General features: G+C 54.0%; 1 non-coding gene across 1 annotated transcript; it reads right to left on the bottom strand.

Moving 5' to 3' along the window:
- Positions 1-7,043: 7,043 nt before the first annotated feature.
- On the bottom strand, positions 7,044-7,194 carry LOC138529126 (5.8S ribosomal RNA). The gene has a single exon (XR_011284471.1). It is a non-coding gene; the product is annotated as a 5.8S ribosomal RNA (ribosomal RNA).
- Positions 7,195-7,642: the final 448 nt, after the last annotated feature.

Here is a 7,642-nt window from a genome sequence, read left to right as displayed (position 1 = left end):
GCACGATACAAAGAGGTGCTGCGAACATAACGGCATACCCGGATTATACCTTGCAAGTACAGCGCAGCCGCATGAACTTTGGGTCCGTGAAAAGAAGATTGCGGGATGCAGGCCATAGGTACATGCTGCTTTTTCCAGCTAAACTGAAGGTTTTCTACAAGAGCAGAACCTTGTTTTTTGACACCCCAGAGGACGCCATGGGATGGTTACATGCGCAGAGCTGTCCCCAGGAACCGGACATCCAGGGAGCAGAAGGTGGAGATAAGTAACATGCGTCGGAAAAGCGCCCTAGGTGCTGCAGCTCATGACAATGGGACTTGAATATAGCATTGCATATACCGGCAGAGGAGTGTGTTCAGAGCTACAATTATAAATATGAGACAGTGGCACTGGAAACCTTGATATAGATATAGGAGCTATATGGAGCATGACCTCACAACCCCATAGCGAATAGTTTAGTTAGGTCACTGGTAGTTCGGTGACACCCTGCTGGGTTCTGGGATGGGGCCTTTTAGGGCAGAACCAAACGCAGGGGGGCCCGAGATCCAGGGATGGAGCTGGGCACTTGTTGGGGTTGGGGTAGACGAAGTGGGGGAGGTGGGAGGGTGAGAGGGGTGTGCAGTGGTTTGAAGTTGGGGGATGGGGAGTTGGGAAGGGGGTTGGAGGGAAGTTTGATGGGAGGGAAAGGGTATTGAGCCAAAATGTGACCCTTAAGAGGCGGGATATCATGGTGATGGCGCCAGGGTGCCTTACAGTGGTTACCTGGAATGTCAGGGGCCTCAACAGCTATCTGAAACGTAACAAGGTGATGATGTATCTGAAAAGGATGAGGATCGACATAGCATTATTGCAAGAGACCCACCTCACTAGGGAGAAATTGGAGGTGGTTAAGAAGAAGTGGAGGGGGTGCCTGGTGGGATCCACATACTCGGCCTATGCTAGAGGAGTTATCATCTGGGTGGCGCCGCAGGTGCCATTTCAGCTGCTTCAGGTCACGGGTGACCCAGATGGCAGATTGACTGTTGTGAAGGGTATATTGGAAAACCGAGAAGTGTGTATTGTAAATTTATATGCCCCTAACCAGGACACAGCGGCTTACTTTAGGACCCTGTACGGTAGAGTCGGCCCTCTGCTGGGTGGTGGGATTATTTGGGGAGGTGATTTTAACTGTGTACTTAACCCTAATGTTGACAGATCGGATAGTAAGATAGACAAACCAACCCCAGCAGCAAAGGTGCTGCAGGCCCTCCCGAGGGACTTCGACCTAGTGGATGTCTGGAGGCAGTTGCATCCAGTGGATAGACAATACTCGCACTATACAGCACCACACACCCTTCACACAAGATTAGACTATGTGTTCGCCTCCACAGAGTTGGCAGGAGAGATGGAAGGTGCGGAATACAAAGCTAGGGTGCTTTTGGACCACTCCCCCCTGTCCTGGAGTGGCGGCATCAACCTCCCAGGGCACGGATTCCCACTTGGAAACTCAGAGCCGAGGCTCTGCAGGACCTGGGATTCAGGGAGGATTTAAGAGAGGCGATCACTGAGTACTTTGAGATAAATACTGGTAGTGTAAGCTCTATGGGAACTGTTTGGGAGGTGTTTAAGGTGGTTTTGCGGGGGGTTGCCATTTCGAAGTCTAGGGCGCTCCAGGGGGGCATAGAGCAGAGTGGAAGGGAATTGAGGAGGAGTTGGAGGCAGGATGCGTACGGAAGGCACCGCTGAGGACAGAGACAGGATAAGGCAATTACAACAGGCCAGTGGGGACTGCTGGGACAGGTCATGTAAACTAAGCTATAAGAAATACGTGGAGAGACAGCACGCAGGGGGAGATAAGCCGGCAGGTTGCTGGCCTGGCTATACAAGAGTGAGACGCCGCGAACGGTGATCAGGGAAATGAAAGGCAAGGGAGGGTGGACTCAGAATACCCAGGAGGGGGTGAATGAGGAGTTCCTGAGATTCTATAAACATCTTTATGAGGACCCAGGTGGCCCTAGAGACCATAAAATTCGGGTAAGATTGGAGGACATGGGCCTACCCACCTTAGATGAGGCAGAACGCGCAGACGTAGATGCCCCTATTACGATGGAAGAACTCAAACTAGTGGTTCGCTACTTGCCCACCTGTAAGGCCCCCAGGTCCGATGGGCTTCCAAGTGAATTTTATAAAACCTATGAACAAGAGTTGCTTCCCCCGCTGATGGCCATGCTTAACTAGTCGTATGAGCAAGGCAGGCTACCAGAGACCCCGCGAGAGGCGGTGATTATCCCGCTTCTGAAGCCGGGCAAGCCTATCACTGATTGTGGGTCGTACAGGCCCTTATCGATCCTCAATCAGGTTAGTAAAATCCTCACTGCTGTACTGGCAAATAGGCTTAAGGCTGTCATTGGTAAACTGATACACGCCGACCAAACGGGCTATGTCAGGAACATAACTGATAATCTCAGAAGACTGCATCACATCCTTGACCAGACAAAAAATGACCCAGGTGAACTGGCAATAGTTTCACTAGACGCGGTCAAGGCCTTCGAGCCAGTGAAAAGGCCCTAGTTGATCGTGACCTTTAAGGGCTATGGAATGGGACCGGGGTACCTCAGGTGGGTGACAATGTTATACAGCTCCCCGATCGCCAGGGTCAAAACGGGTGCTATCATTTCGGACAAATGGTAACTAAGCAGAGGCACTAGACAGGGCTGCCCGTGGTCGCCCATGTTATACATATGGGCACTGGAGCCATTGGCCACCTGCCTGAGACAGCAATACGAGGAGATAGGTATTCGCACTGCGGATGGCATGCAAGTTGTTTCTTTATATGCGGATGACATACTGTTATATTTACGCTACCCAGAAGAGAACATGCAATATATTCTAGACATGATGGAGCAATTTGCCGTTCTCTCTGGCATAGCGGTTAACCCCAAAAAGTCTAGCGTGTTCCCTCTGGGGAGATACAAGCTTGTCTTGCCCAGGAGTCTGCCAGTGTTGCCGATTACCCTGGCACACAAAGTCGTTCCGATATCTCTGAATTGACATATACCATATGGCAGAAGAACATGCACGCAACACGGTTAAAGCAGTAGAAGGAATTAAGAACAGCATGGGATTCTGGTCCAGGTTACCCCTGGCTATGGTGGGGAGGGCTGCTCTGCTAAAAATGGTAGTTTTGCCCAGACTGTTGCATTTCTTTGTTAACATCCCGCATGGGATCCCGAGGCGCTTTTTCGCTAGCCTCCATAGCCTGTGTAGGAGCTTCATCTGGGGCAACTCCAGGAACAGGGTGGCCCTCTGGAAACTACAGAACTCGTGTGATAGGGGAGGGATCAACCTGCCAAATTTTGAGCTATACTATCTGGCAGGGCAGCTGCAGTATGTAGCAAGATTGCTGTCTGGCGAGGAGACGGCAGAAACCAGGCTGCTGTGCAGGGAACTGCTCCCCTTCTTTCACAAAGAAGTGGTGTGGCTGTCCAAGTCGAGGGTCGGATGGCGGGGCTGCTGGTACTGGAATGGGAGATATGGCACAGAAAGTGGCAGATTGCGGGACACCTGGTTCCGTACTCTATGCGGGTGCCGCTTGCAGCACTATGTGGAGAGGATCCCCAGCTGATACAAGGGGTCCGCAAGTACCGGAAAGCAGTGGGCCTGGCCACCCTGGGAGACATATGGCTGGAAGGGGAGGCATTAGAGTTCCCGAACCTGATCGAAGATACTGGGGTGCATAAAGGGCAGTACATAACTTACACCAGAATTGTCAAGAGAGTACCAGTGAAGTGGCCAACAGAGGTGCTCACCGGACAACCGGATGCCACCATGAAGGCTAAATATGATATTTCAGAGGGTGGGCATGAGATTTCCTGCATATACGAGCTGTTGGGGTCCAAGGTGGGGAAGGACTTGACCCAACAGACAACTTTGGGAGGATGAGGTGGGAGAGCCCATGTCGGATGGGCTCTGGAAAAGAGCCCAAAGATATCATAAAAAATTGTCCCGGAACGCAAGGCTCCAGCAGATCCAACTATATGTCACACATAGAGCATAGCTCACCCCCAGTAAGATCGCTAGGTTTGGTGGCCATACGACTCAGAAATGCCCTAGGTGTGGGGTGGAGGAGGCTGGGCTACTCCACATGTTTTGGGCCTGCCCTGAGGTGGAGACACGCTTAGCAGGAAGCGGTATTACACTGGAGGTGGAGTCGGCCTGGGCATGCATGCTGGGGGGATTCCCTAGGCCACGTAACTTAAGGCACATAAGCAAAATGAAAGATCTAGCATATGTCCTGGCCAAACGAAGGATAGCAATGTGCTGGAAGGCACCCCAGAGGCCGAGGATAGAGTTGTGGTGGGCTGACCTCTTAAAATGGGCAGAGGCAGAAACGGCTGTTTGGTGGGACACGGTTTGTAGGGGAGGGGAGGAGGAGGTAGGACCCCTAATTGAATGGAGGCAGCTGGTGGCTACCATGAGTGGCCCCCCCAGTCTGATCAGAGCGATGATAAAACGGATAAAGAGACAACGATAAACCCGCCTGAAAAATCACAGGATGATGACATGGACATATTGGCTCAAGTTAGGGGGGGGGAGTTTCATGAGACTGGACAATGCTGATTGTAACACTCTGACGCTGAATCTGATGATGGAAGTCCCAAGAATTGTGTGTTATATAAAATAAAAATTGTTTTTTCCAAAAAAAAAAAAAAAAAACTCCGGCTTCTCTGGGATCATTTGCATTGCCGCACTGGACGCCGCAAGGGCGCTCGTCCCTGCCACTCTGGATTTGGGGATCTGAACCCGACTTCCTGTCGATCGGCTGAGGGCAATGGAGGCCATAGCCCATCCCTTCCGAATGGCGCTCGCCCATCCCTTAGGACTGACTGACCCATGTTCAACTTCTGTTCACATGGAACCCTTCTCCACTTTATTCTTCAAAGTTCTCGTTTTAATATTTGCTACTACAACCAAGATCTGCACCTGCGGCGGCTCCACTCGGGCCCTCGCCCCGGGCTTCAGTGCGTACTGCAGCAGCCCTCCTACTCGCCTCACTTAGCCCCCGTGGCTCTCAACGCCGGCCTGGTACGGGCCTGATGCTCCAGGGCCATCCATTTTCAGGGCTAGTTGATTCGACAGGTGAGTTGTTACACACTCCTTAGCGGATTCCGACTACCATGGCCACCATCCTGCTGTCTGTATCAACCAACACCGTTTCTGGGGACTGATGAGCATCTGCATCATGCGCCTTAACCCCGGGTGCGGTTCATCCCGCAGCGCCTGTTCTGCTTACCAAAAGTTGCCCACTCAGCACTTTCATACAATACCCGGCTCCACGCCAGCAAGCCGGGCTTCATACCCATTCAAAGCTTGAGAGCAGGTTGAAATAATTTTGGCCCCAAGACCTCTAATCATTCGCTTTGCTAGATAAAACTGGGGTTTCCGTGCGCCAGCTATCTTGAGTGAAACTTCGAAGAGAACCAGCTACTATATCATTCGATTAGTCTTTTGCCCCTATACCCAGGTCGGATGACCGATTTACACATCAGGACGCTACGGACCTCCACCAGGCCGAGTTCACCATCTTTTGGGTCCTATCACTCACGCTCATGCATCATCTCTGACAGAGCGGGGGAGACGGGTCGGTGGAGAGCCCACCGCGACAGGATGCCACTGCAATCGCCGGGCACCGGCCCTCAACATCATTACATCACAGGGTTTCATTCATCCCTCTGACTCGGGCAGGCATTATATTCTTAGTCAGTGTTTGCAGACAGGTCGGGTGGTTAAACGACCCCTGGCGCCCTTTGTGGGCCTCCCCGCCCGGCAGCACGACGTGGTTGGGGTGTATTGAGGGCAGTCCACCACAGTCACATCGGGAGCCCCGTTTCCCGTGGCCACTCTAGCAACCCCCAAGAGGGGCCGGGACAGTTGCCGGGTAAGGGCCCGGTGGTGGTCTATCTCCCTCAGCCCCGTGGACACAGCAAAACTGCTGTCAGGGGGCTGTAACACTCTGCTGGAGCAGAGAGCCACCTGCCCCCTGGGGCCTTCCCAAATGCACCCTGCTGGGGCTGGATGTGCCCGGGCCGCAGACCCGCAAGGGCCTCCACCGTTCCAGGTGACCAACCTGCCTGCCGTGTTGAATCCTGTGGGTGGACTGCACAGACCCCACCAGTTTACCGCTCAACCGTTTCACACCCTCTTGAACTCTCTTCAACTTTCCCTTACGGTACTTGTTGGTCACCAGTCTCGCGCACGTATTTAGCCTTAGACAGAGTTTACCACACGCTTTGGGCTGCATTCCCAAGTAACCTGACTCCAAGAAGACCTAATCCCGGTGTGCAACAGGCCGCTATCGGCCTAACACCATCCGCGTGGGGAGACTCGATCAGAAGGACTTGAGCCCCCTGAGTGATGCCGGGGAGTCGGTCTTCTGTACGCCACATTTCCCACGCCTGATGCTGAATGGGGATTCGGCGCTGGGCTCTTCCCTTTTCACTGGCCGTTACTGAGGGAATCTTGGTTAGTTCCTTTTCCTCTGCTTAGTAATATGCTTAAATTCAGCAGGTCACCATGTCTGATCTGAGGCCGTGGTCGGGGAGCACAAAGCTCAGGGCAGCTGGCCTCGGGCCCGTATGGGGGTTTGCCCCAGCCCTTGGCGCAGGCGAGTGTATTCTGTTCCAATCTGTGACCGAAGCCCACATGGTCACGAGGTCCGTGCTCCATGGTCATCCTGCGCCGGCAGCCGTGGGACACCAAAGACAGCCACACACAGCACGGCCAGGTGCCCTGGCGTAGGGTGAAGGTGCGCCAGGCTTTTTTAAAGCCTGCTGCCGCCGCCACCACATCCGGGGTGCGTCGGCCACCCGGCCCTCCCGAAACCAGCATGAGGTGGGGAAACTGGGGAAACCAGGACGCGTCGGCACTGAGCTTGCGCGCCAGATCCAAGGATCCAGCGACGGTGCTGATCGGGGTCTGACCTTAGGGGGATGAATGGAATGGGGTCCCTGCGACAGCCCCAGCCACGCCCCTGGGAGTGAACCCCGGGGCGATTGATGTACAAGCGACCCTCAGACAGGCGTAGTCCCGGGAAAAACCCAGGGCCACATGGTGCGTTCGAAGTGTTGATCAATGTGTCCTGCAATTCACACTAATTCTCGCAGCTAGCTGCGTTCTTCATCGATGCACGAGTCGAGTGATCCACCGCCAAGAGCCACAGGCAACTTTTTTTGTCGTAGACGTCGGCCTGACCCTGCCGGTGCAGGAGAGGTTGGGGGAGGCAGCGCTGGCTGTGGCAGGACAGCCCAGCTCCCTGTCTAGCTCGGCCGAAACCATTGTGGTTTCAAAAAAATAAAAAATAATAATCCAGGTGCTCAGCCTGACTGCCAGCTGCAGCAGCACAGCGCTTCCCAGGGGGATGGAGGTAGGCCGCTCTGCCACCTGCCCACACGGCCCGATCCACTCATCCTTCCCCGATCCCTTCCACTTCCCTTTTGGGAGGGGGCTGGGAGATGGACAACGAGGCAGGCCAGAGACAGCACAGACAGGGGGTCGGGTGGGACCACTAGAGTCTTCAAACCCCAGCCCGGCCGCACAGGACCCAGCTCCAGGAACCTGGGCAAGAGGGAAGGTCACCCACTGTGCCAGCGGGCCTGGCCATTGC

Source organism: Ambystoma mexicanum, chromosome 7q (assembly GCF_040938575.1).
Source record: "Ambystoma mexicanum isolate Mex_15411 chromosome 7q, UKY_AmexF1_1, whole genome shotgun sequence".
NCBI classification, from domain to species: domain Eukaryota; kingdom Metazoa; phylum Chordata; class Amphibia; order Caudata; family Ambystomatidae; genus Ambystoma; species Ambystoma mexicanum.
This window is presented reverse-complemented; position numbering and strand designations above follow the sequence as displayed.